The sequence below is a fragment of the Lithobates pipiens genome, unplaced genomic scaffold (assembly GCF_037356315.1).
Source record: "Lithobates pipiens isolate NorthernLeopardFrog02 unplaced genomic scaffold, aLitPip1_a1.2 Scaffold_16, whole genome shotgun sequence".
Taxonomy (NCBI): Eukaryota; Metazoa; Chordata; class Amphibia; order Anura; family Ranidae; genus Lithobates; species Lithobates pipiens.
The window spans coordinates 548910126-548922063 of NW_027507748.1; the positions used below are offsets into that span (position 1 = coordinate 548910126).

The following is an 11938-nucleotide window of genomic DNA, read 5'->3' on the forward strand; positions in this document are numbered from 1 at the left end:
TTCATACCCAGTATGAACACACGATCCGTCTCCTCTCCCCTCAGAGAGCCGGGATCTGTTTCTATAAACCCACCTCATTCAATTCTATGCAATATCAATTTTTTTTGCTATATTTAACAACTTAATTTCTGGAATATAATGTGGGTGATAATCCCCCCCCAAAAAACTACCACTGGATTTCAGCCCTGCCACACTTCATGCCAGGGTTTCTTTTAACACAGGTGTTGGGCCCCAGTCACACTTCTGTGTTTGAGCGTGAAGCTCGAACAAACTAGAGAGGGGGGGGGGGGGGGGGAACCCACACGATTCTCTATGGCAGGCATATGCAATTAGCGGACCTCCAGCTGTTGCAGAACTACAATTCCCATGAGGCATAGTAAGACCGACAGCCACAAGCATGACACCTATAGGCAGAGGCATGATGGGACTTTTTGCAACAGCTGGAGGTCCGCTAATTGCATATCCCTGCTCTATGGAGATGGTTCACATTTCCACTCCAAGTCATCTGAAGCTTAAATAGGTTCTGGAGCTTTTTTGTAGCTCGAATCGGGCAGATTCAAGCATTTTTTGGTGTGATTTTATTCCCATAAAAATTAATGGAAACGTGCCATTCGCAAAATTTTCTCCAATGTAAAAAAATAAAATAGCAATGATTAAGAATACAGAATCAAAAATCATAGATAAAATGAATATATTAACCTTCACCCTTAAATACATAAACACCCAACCCCCAAAAAATATATTACTATAATAATTTTAGTGTTAGGGTGTTTTGCCATTTGTTATATTTCATTTTTTTAAGGGTTAGAGGTTAATTACTTAGTATTCATTTATTGAATTTAAATATGAACATTTGTTTATTTTACATTAGTATTAAACACCCTAACAGAAGATAGGATATCTACATCTATCTCCCTAACCTTACCTTAACTCTAAGGCCTAATATACACTGCTGCTGGTAAACAGACGTTTAGGAGCATTTGGGCATTTTTTTTTCAGCTGCCCCTGAACTCTCCTGTATGTTATCTCATCAGTACATTTAAGCCAGATTCACACTGGTAGACACGACAGTCGTACTACTTTGGATTCAAATTTGCCCTGAAACTTGAAGTCTGACATGCATCCAACTTCAATGAAGAGGGATCTGACTTTGAGCCCAAACAAGCCCATTCACTGTCTGGTATGAATCTTTAGGGGGAACTCAGTGTCGATTTTATTTTAAAATTTATCATGGGTTCCCCCTGCAAGAGCATAAACAGGCCCTTTGGTCTTGTATGGATTTTAAGGGGAATAGACATGGAAAAATGCTTTGGGGCAGTTCCCTGCTGAATAGTCTTTGCTGCGTTGAAGTGCCAATGGACAGGGCCACGTATTGCAAAATCCTGGATGAGAACTTCCTTCAGCCAGAACACTGAAGATGGATCTTTCAGCATGACAATAACCCAAAAATGTAGCCAGGGCAACAAAGGAGTGGCTCAATTGGCCTTAGGCAGATGGAGCGCAAGAGTGTACAAGCAGCCCAAGAGAAGGGACAAGTTCTCAAAGCTAAAGTTCTTCTTGATGGGGAGTCTGCTTTAAAACTGCTGACTTTTCAGACCTGCAAGGAAAAAGGCATAATGAGCCAGTATGCACCGCATACTAGCTCATTATGAAATACTTACCTTAGAACAAGGCCCTGACATCTCACTTGATCCACACCAAGGGAGCTGACATTCCCTTGGCATGTTTCTGGGTATTGTGGCTCCGGTGCTGTGAGTGGCCGGAACTGCAATATAGTGACTCCCATGCAGGAGATCTTTCCAGCAGGGTCCAGAGTCTGTCGGGCTTTCAGCTGAGAATTCCCTGGGCGCATGTGCCGCTCGTTGCGAGGGGGATGTCTCCTAAACTATACAGGTTTAGATATTTTTACCTACAGGTAAGCTAAAAGTTATATAAAAAAACTATACAAAAAGCTGTAAGCCTAATACATGGGCCAACTGCAGGGCAGCAGCTAGTTTCTATTGATTAACTATTCAACTTGTGAATACAGCAGCCAAGGCCAACATGCTGGTTTGGCCAGCTTGTCAAAAAAAAAAAAAAAACCCTATCAGTACTCAGCCAGTGGCTGAGAACACAGAATGGAGTTTTCTGGGGGCCATCCCAATGACAGATCCTAAATGCTGTCATGTGGGGTTATATTTTGCTGCAATGGAGTTAAGATTCAGTTCATGCATTTTGAAATGCCACTGCAGCAAATTAAAACCCCACACAGCATTTGGGATGCCAGTCAATTATGGCACCCAAATACATGCCATGACTTGGAATCACAAATTCCAAATTGCCAATATCTTAACTGGGCCTTAGCACAAGATTACACATTGCAGATTTCTGGAAGGGATGGAGTTTCTACTGTGGTTACCACTACATAGCTATTCCCTGGTACTCAACTACAAACTCCATGCATACTGTAATGGATATCTATCCAGCTAAATGGCCTGAAACTGGCAGATTAAAGAGGAAGTAAACCCTGATGAGTTTACTTCCTTTCATTCCCTGTAAAGGCAAAGCATAATGGACTACTATGCATCGCATAGTAGCCCATTATGTGTCACTTACCTGACAGGAGCCAGCGCTGTCCCCTGTAGTTCTGAGCATCCATCTTCTTGGTGGGTCTCGCTGCTTACCTGTAGGTCAAAGTGGTTTGTAAGGGTTTACAACCACTAAGAATTTGCACTACTAGTGGGCTTCTCATGTCAGAACACAATAGCTCAGTGGGAAGATCTCTGCACCAACAGTTGTGTGAAATGTACAATTCCTGGTGCTGTTGTGTACTTTGAATTTGATGTTGGGCTCCACCCCTCATGTGTCACTTGCAGAAAGAGCATTGGGTAGAGGACACAGCAGGGGAATATCACAGAACTCTGGACCAGGATTCTGCAATACAATCCAACTGTGGCTCAGGGGTTACCACTAATGGTACTGAAATTTAACTTGGAGTCACTCAGGATTACCACCAGGAAGGTCAAGTATACTAGTTTCAAGCACGGTTAACAGAATTTTAGCTTGACCTGCATTGTTGTAATGAGGCAAAAACTAAATGATGGATACTATTAGTAAACCACAGAATAACCATGTTTACACTATATTAGGAATTTAATATTGGCAGTGCTTGGGAGTGTTTGACTTAACCAGATCCCCCCCCCCCCCCCAATCAATTGGCAAAATCCAGTATAAAAAAAAATGGATACAAACCATGAACTTGGTTTAACAAAAACATGTTTATTACATCTGCTGCATGAGACCAGAAGACAATCAAGTCCAAACTCCCAGAGGGAATTAGCATGTCAGTCCTTGATGCTAGGTTGAGACACAGAGGACTTCCAGAAGCACACTTGCACAAGTGAATATCAAGTATTCCCAGACTTGTCATCCGTCAGATCTTATGGCCAGGTTGTTATACACTGAATGGATCCACATGGGAGTGCTGTCTTCAGCTGGCAGGTCTCAGGTGCAGAAGTGGAGGAGACGTTTACTTGGACCTCTGCCTCATCTTTCGCCTTTTACGCTTCAGTCTACAAAACAAAAAAAAAAAAAAAAAAAAACAAAAAAAAAAAGTCAGTCAAAAAACGAAAACCAAAACAGACTCCATATAGTACAATTTTAGTAAACTTCTTTGAATGAGCACAATGCATCAACTACCTAATCAAATTGCTTCACAGAACATTTGCTGCATTGCATGAACTTGTTTTAAGCATGCTGTGTTAGGAGTTTATGCATGGGCTTCAACACAATTGAGTAGCTCCTGCTGTCAAAAATAAAATAAAAAAGTCTTCTCCTGGAGAATCTGAGAACTGCACCCTGCAACAGTTAAAGTGGTTGTAAACCCTCCCCTACAACTGTCCCATGTGAATAAGCATAAAAACCTTAATTAAACACTGCTTGTAGATATGCCCTTACTAGCTTAGTATTGTTGTAATCCTTTGTTTTTTAGAATTATGTCACTGAGCATGCCCAGATCTCCCCTGATTTACAGCTCACTCGCTAGGTCTCATCTGTTACCAGGACTTCCTACAGCACAACATTGATATCCCAGGAGACTTCATAATCACTCAGCTTCCTTCTACACACCATGTGACCTCACATACAGTGTAAAGCAGGGAATGGGACAGCAGTACTGTAGTCTTATCAACAGAAGCTGATAGGACTCATTACAGGCAAACACTAGGTACTCAGCACAAAATTTAACACATCCAGAAGTTTATAAAGCTTGTGTCCTACCAATCCCCCAATACACACCAGCCCCTGTGTATGTAGAGACAAGGAGCCACAGTGCAGCAGGTAACACTGACATTTCACACCCCCGGAAATCCCAGTCAGGAATCCCTGCTGTCCCCACTGGAAGATTTCCTGTTTGGGTGACAACCCAACATTTCTCAAATTGAAGGATTGTTCAGTGTGGTGTTTTCTTGTACTGGATAAAAGCAGTCATCCCTAGAGCACAAAGTGTGTGGATAATACTGCAATGCTGCGAGTAGGCACCCAATGTCAATGTAGACATTGAAAAGAATGTTACACCACCCCCTAACTGCAGTCAAAAACAGCGTTTAGCTTGTTAGAAATGTGAATAAGGCCTTACTACATGGCCATAAGCAGGACATGGCACAGTGATAAAAACCTGACAGGTTCTAATCAATGTGCATTATCCAAAACCAAAAGTTTATTTCAATATACAGCAACTTCAGTTTGAGGCTCCAATTCAATGTGAAATGCATACAATGCCTGTTTAAAGTACAGCAGGTACTAGAGCCCAAACCCTTAAAGCAAAGCTATGCATGACATACAAATGGTTCATGTTTCCTGACAGCAGGAACAGTGTAGTGTGGGTTAAAGTGAATCAGTTTCTGTATGGGCAAAGGACAGGTTCACTTTAACCTGCAATTCTGTCCCCATCAAGCACACCTATACAAGATTACTGCCCACAGTTGTCTTGCATGTTTAAAAACAAGGCAAACCACACCTACTTTACAGCTAGCCCTCATTGCTCATGTGTGCATATGAAGCGGGGGGGGGGGGGGGGGGGGGAATGCATACCCTGGCCACTGTCATGTAGATACATGCCATTGACTATAGAGCACAGGATTTTTACCCATCAGGTCACCAGTGAGTTAATTTAGTATGGAAAGCCTGTATTGACTCCACCTGATTCCTCTTGCAACAAGTTGTATTACCACCAATGTCTGCCTACATTTTGTCAAGCGCTGCACAAACTATTGGCGCTATTAATCCTCTATTATAATAAAGGACAGGACAATTTACATAATGCTGAAAGCACAACACATTTCCATATGACACATGGTGCCCACTTGAATATGCTGCTGCAAGCACATTTGAGACACCAAAGCTCAAACCAAATTTAGTCCCCGCTGTGCAATTTTACACAAATCACACTGCATTTAGGCAGCCTTGTTTCCTAAAAAACGCCTTGCTGCGATCTGAAATGTCAATTCTGGCCATAAATCCTAATCACTCAAACATGAACAGAGCCTTGCCATCCAAGCCAGCTTTTTTTGGGGGGGGGGGGGGGAGCAGATCTCTCAGCCAAAATATTTCCTAAACAGGCCAGGACCCAAACTGCCCTCCATAGGTAAAAATATGCAAGTTTAACTTGGGGAAGCATGTGCACAAATAAAAAAAAAAAAAAAAAAAAAGTTGAATTTTACACTTGAAAGCATATTTCTCATGGTTTGAGGGAGAACCCAGTTTTTTCCTTTCCTCATGTCTGTCCTTCAATAAAGCTTCTGGCCTGTGATCCCCCCCCCCCCCCCCCCCATTGCAGTGCCAAGTAAAACATTACACCACATGCTGCTTATAGGGGTAAAGCTGGATGCATGATGAATGCAGCAACATTCCCTGAATCACATTAGGCATACCAATGAGTGCCAATTGTGATTTGAACTTTTAAATCAGTGATAAAGCCACCCGAGTGATTTTACCTACAGGTAATTCTATAATGAAGGCTTACCTGTAGCTTCAATAAGTGTAGCATACATTAGACCAAATAGGCAGCATCGACCAGGTCAACAGAAATCAGCTGACATTTGGCCCATAGAATGACCAAAAGGTCTGCTGACCTGAGTGTTCTGGAGAGTGGGCTGTCTGACAGAACACAATAGTACAGTGAGGGAGATTGCTGTACCAACAGCCACCCTGCTGAAAAAAACTGGCATGCACTAGGCTTAAACCTCCTAAAGATGTACCATTTCAAAGATTGACATTAGTAGCAGCTGGTGACATCACTAGCACATGCATAATGGATGGTCTAGGGCTGGATGACCAGATTTTTATTTATTTTTTTAAATAAAACTCAATTTACGATTCCAATTGCTGCTGGGAACTGTTAATGTAAATCACAGCTGAGGGCAGGATTATTAAGACGAGGCCATGGCTTTGGCCTGTCTGGCAGCCAGGGTCACGGGCAGCTGACTGAGTTCTTCTCCCCCACACAGTCACACACTGGAGAGGCTAGGGGGCACAGGAGGGTTGTGTGTGAGGGCAATAGGAGGATTGCGCCGTAGGGAGCTGACAGTGCACATGTCTGCTCCCAGTGTCAAGCTGGACACACCCCCTGCTAAGGAAACTAAAAATTTTTTTTTTTAACTCAATTCAAGATTAAAATCGTTTTTTCCCCCCCAGTCCTAGGAGGGTCCCATTAATTTACAGCTATGTCAAGAGGCTGGAGCCCAGAAACCCAGGTGCACAATGTTACAGTATAGAGTGGAAAGATACATTTTACAGTACACCTGAAGGTCCATCACATTCACATGACCACCATTGAAAAAGTGTTAACACAATGACTATTTTTTAAGCCTTACACTGCTAGCATTAGCAAATTGGAAAGTAGATCAATTTACTCATTTTAAAAAAAGTTAAGTGTTACTTCCTGGTTTCTTTCCTAGGCAAGTTAAATCATACACCCCAGGAGTCTCCAGAATGTTAGGAAGAGATTCTCAGCCAAGCACGCCTTCATGCCTGATCTAAGGCTGGACACAATTTGTTTTAAAAACAAAACACTTTCAAGTTTGTATGCAATCAGGAAGACCCTTGCACTACATAGGAGATATATAAATCTCTAATGGATTCCAGGAAGCAAATGCTACATAAATCTGCCATAAGGGCCCTTTCACACTGCTCTGTAGCAAAATGTTAGAAACACATTTTCTGTGTTTCAGATGTATTTTTAGGTTGTATGCACCTAAGAAATGCAAAAAACCCAAATCAGTGCTTTTAGTTTCCATTCAATTGGAAAGCTGCAGTTTTCAAAACGACAGTACAGGAGGTGTGAAGTCCCATAGGATTTAAAGGGAAACCCTTTTATTGCAAGGTAAAAAAGGCCTTACGCAAGATGGCCACTTACAAATGCAAGGGGGTCATTTTTCAAACTGATTTCTCAGCAAAATAAAGCATGGAAGCTTCCTTTGAATATTAACAACAAAGTTTTTGGTGCAGTGCAGCTTTAAAACAAAAAGGACATTTAAAAAAAGTTATAGCAGTATACATACCTGCGCATACGCTTCTTCCTCCACTAGAAAAAAAGAAAAAGAACCATTAAACATCCATTACCCAGCACAATAAGATTGGTGTAAAACATATGCAATTGCAGCCCTCCGGCTGTTGCAAAACTACAACTCCATCATGCCTGTGGCTGCCAGTCTTGCTATGCCTCATGGGACTTGTAGTCCTGCAAGAGCTGGCAGTCCACTAATTGCATAGCCCATAATTTATACAGTTTTCCTTTAGATGTACCAAAGCATGAGGTCAAACCTTCCAATTTGTATGCAGTCAGGCCCTTGCATTCTATCATTGAATGTGAATCTAAAGGAAATTGTATAATGTATGGCAAGCCTAAGGCACAGTCACAATCTGCAATGTGTGACCATTGAAATCTACCATGCATTATCATAAAAGGGCTTCACAGATAGGAAAGCAGAATTTGCGTAATACAGACGTGAACAGGGCCCACCACCACCCATGAGAACTAGGAGGCCACATGCATGCCAGTCATGCGCACGCTGCTGCAGTCCTATTGTTTGCAGTCACCACTAAGCTGGGAGAAGTAAGCCCTGCTGCATTGTGGGCAATGATTCAGGAAGTATTATATCCCTTCATAATATAGTGCTGTGTATAGAAACAGATGAAGTATTCAGTCACAGCCAGCAGGAGCTCAATATACAGAGCAGAAGGAGAGTCCATTGCTGTGAATGGGCCCTACGTAGACCATTACAGCCTCACTAGGCATAAAGGACACTCCGGTTGGATTCATTCCCTTCCATGACCTGTACGGGTAGAACATGAGCCCTGACAGACAACGAGCCCCACCATATACCGAGACAAGCATGGCGCACACTGTGCATTCTCCCAGCACATGAGGTGAAGAGACACAGCCCGCTGGAAGAGGCTCAGAAGATGGCCGCAGCCAGCACAACCCGCCCAAACCCCCTCCACCTCGCCTCTTACCTTGGCTCTCATCTTGAGAAGAGAAACCTGTAAAGAGAGAACACACTGGTGTTAGTGATGAGTGCGGATGTTCGGTCAGAACACAGGATGGACACAGATTGCCACTAGGCCGCACACTAGAGCCGTCCTTCCATCTCCTACCTTCCTAAGATGGCACCAATGACAAGAGAACGTCACAGCCGCGGGCCGCCCTATTTAAACGTCTCCGCAAAACGTCACGTCCGGTCTGTTCTGCTGCCACCACAAGGGGTAGTCGGGAGTTGTAGTTTCCTCCACCAGGGAACGGCAATATGGCCGTTTTATGGCAGTTTCTGACGTTGCAATCTGTATAGAAGACACAGAGGTGGCGAAATCCGGTTTAATGCAATTGTCTATTTCTAGCAGCCATTCTACTGATAGTATTAGGGGTTTGTTCAGTTCAGTGGAAAGTATAATCTTCACAGGCCCTGGTCTGAGCACAAGTGCTGTATGTGATAGTCATGGCCTGGTTATAGACAAAGCTTCTCTATGTAATCCACCTGAACTTTGGGGAGAATTTACCCTTTACCACTTGCCTACTGGGCACTTTAACCCCTTCCTGCCCAGCATACTTTTAAACACTTTCACACTCTGAATGACAAATGCGGTATCATGTAACACTGTACCCAATTTTTTACACACAAACAGAGCTTTCTTTTGGCGTTATTTAACCACTTCAGCCCCGGAAGATTTGGCTGCTCAATGACCAAGACATTTTTTGCGATACGGCACTGCGTCGCTTTAACTGACAATTGCGCGGTCATATGACACTCTACCCAGACAAAATTGACGTCCTTTTTTTCACCACAAATACAGCTTTCTTTTGGGGGTAATTGATCACCTCTGCAGTTTTTATTTTTTGCTCTATAACCAAAATAAGAGCAACGATTTTGAAAAAAACACAATGGCACTGATTTACGCGCCATCAGTAGAGGCGCACACTGAGGTGCAAATTACATTTCCATATTTACGAAACGGTGCACCGGGAACAGAGCGCAAATTCCTCATTTACTATAGTGATCTCGGCGCACGGGAGAATGCAATCTGTGCGCCACTATGGACATGGCACACAGCATCATCAATTCCATATTAACAGAAGATGGAGGTGCCAATATTATGGGGTGATGTGAAGAAGTTTAGTAACAACTGCCCAAGTAATAAATATGCCCAAAATAGAATAAAAAAGTAACTTTTTCTGAGAAAGCCCACCCTGCAAGTACGTTTAGAACTGCGTGAGATCAATGAAAGCACTGCGCATGCACAAACGGCTTTTGCGCTTGTTCAAATGTGTTTGTTCACTACGCGGCCAAAATCTTAGTAAATGTTAAGCAACGTAAATGCAATTGCATGGGTTGAACGGACGCACCTCCAAACTTGACAATTTTTTTTTTAACGGCTCACCTTTATGTATTTTTTTAAGGAGATTTGCACACAGGTCATGTTAGCAGGTTACGTTACCAACATCTGACATGCACCTAGTTAAAATGATACAAAAAGACTCTCGCTCCTCTATCTCCTCCTCAGGGCCGGTTCACACAGCGAGGCGCGGCGAGGCGTCTCCGACTTGCCTCGCCGCGACCTGCGGGGACCTCAGCGGCGACTTGCAGAGGACTTCTGTATAGAAGTCAATGCAAGGCGCCCCCGAAGTCGCCCAGAAGTAGTACAGGAACCTTTTTTCTGAGTCGGAGCGACTCGAGTCGCTCCTCTCAGAACGGTTCCATTGTACAGAACGGGGGCGACTTGCGGGAGCGAGGCGAGGCGAGTCGTGTCGCCTCGCATCGCCTCGCTGTGTGAACTGGCCCTAAAGGGGCATTTAACCTTCCCCCTCTAATGCATATGATTTCCTGGGGCTAGCTTTTGCTTTTAAAGGGGAACTCCACACTCCATTCTCCAATGCTCTTGTCTCCCCCTCTAACCTTTTGGATTTCCATGGGATAACTTTTGCTTTTAAAGGGGAACTCCACACTCCTCTCCATTCTACAATGCTCTTGTCTCCCCCTGCTAATGCATATGATTTATTTCTGCTAACTTTTGCTTTTAAAGGGAAACTCCACACTCCATTCCATTCTCCAAAGCTTGGGAGCTGCCTTCACCAATCCAAACCACATCCTTTTTCAGAGCATACAACAGGGCCAGCTAGGAAAGGGGCGAGAAAAGTGAAAGCCAATCCCCTCCTGAACCATACAAGACCACTCAACATAGCTGGCTGTCTTTGGGGCATGTTGGGCTCAGCCCAATACCAACCACAAAGCACCTTGTACCCACTAGTTTAAAGGGGCTTTCCACATTCCGTAAAGCCCCCTGTCTGCAGCCCCCCACAACTCCAGCCCAGGGTTGTGTGGAAGAGGCCCCTTGTCCCCCTGAATATGGGAACAAGGTGGTTGATATTTGGGGTGCACGAGCCCCTCCTGCCCCCAAGCATCCACCTCACTTAGTGGGCTGGATTGCTGTGTGTTAGGCTAGGGGTTTGTAAGTGTTTGGGAGGGCCACTATATTTTTTTTTATTTGAGGTGGGATTTTTCACGTGGGGGTTCCCATTTTAAGTCGTAACAGACCCAAATGACCTTGTATGACCTTGTATGTGGGGGGCAGGCTATTTCTTTTTCTTTTTTTTATTAAATCTTGCAGCTGCAATGTAGATTTGTAACTTTTCTCTAAAGCCGTACATCTTTGAAGCATTTTGGATACATGCTACAGATGCACCACTTTACAGGCAGAGTAAGCCACCCCAAGTTGTTAGCTTTTCATCAATTTTGCATTTTTAACCGCTTACAAACCAGACCATTTTGCTGGTCAAAGACCAGACCACTTTTTGCGATTTGGCACTGCGCCGCTTTAACTGACAATTGTGCGGTCGTGCGACGTGGCTCCCAAACAAAATTGACGTCCTTTTTTCCCCACAAATAGAGCTTTCTTTTGGTGGTATTTGACCACCCCTGCGGTTTTTATTTTTTGCGCTATAAACAAAAATAGAGCGACAATTTTGAAAAAAACGCATTATTTTTTACTTTTTGTTATAATAAATATCCCCCAAAAATATATAAAAAAAATTTTTTTCCCTCAGTTTAGGCCGATACGTATTCTTCTACATATTTTTGGTAAAAAAAATCGCAATAAGCGTTTATTGATTGGTTTTCGCAAAAGTTATAGCGTTTACAAAATAGGGATAATTTTATGGCATTTTTATTAATAATTTTTTATTATTTTTTTTTTTTTACTAGTAATGACGGCGATCAGCGATTTTTATTGTGACTACGACATTATGGCGGACACATCAGACATTTTTGACACATTTTTCGGACCATTGTCATTTATACAGCGATCACTGCTATATAAATGCAGTTATTCTTGTGTAAATGATACTGGCAGTGAAGGGGTTAACCAGTGGGTGGCAGTGTAGGGGTTAAGTGTTCCTAGGGGTGTGTTA

The 11938-nt window shown here is 43.1% G+C and overlaps 1 long non-coding RNA gene across 1 annotated transcript; it reads right to left on the reverse strand.

Annotated features, from left to right (window-relative positions):
- Positions 1-3238: 3238 nt before the first annotated feature.
- LOC143983578 (uncharacterized) lies at positions 3239-8638 on the reverse strand. The gene is made up of 3 exons (XR_013274621.1): positions 8494-8638; positions 7539-7561; positions 3239-3551 (listed from the first exon to the last, which is right to left on the reverse strand). It is a non-coding gene; the product is annotated as an uncharacterized LOC143983578 (long non-coding RNA).
- Between the last annotated feature and the right edge of the window lie 3300 nt (positions 8639-11938).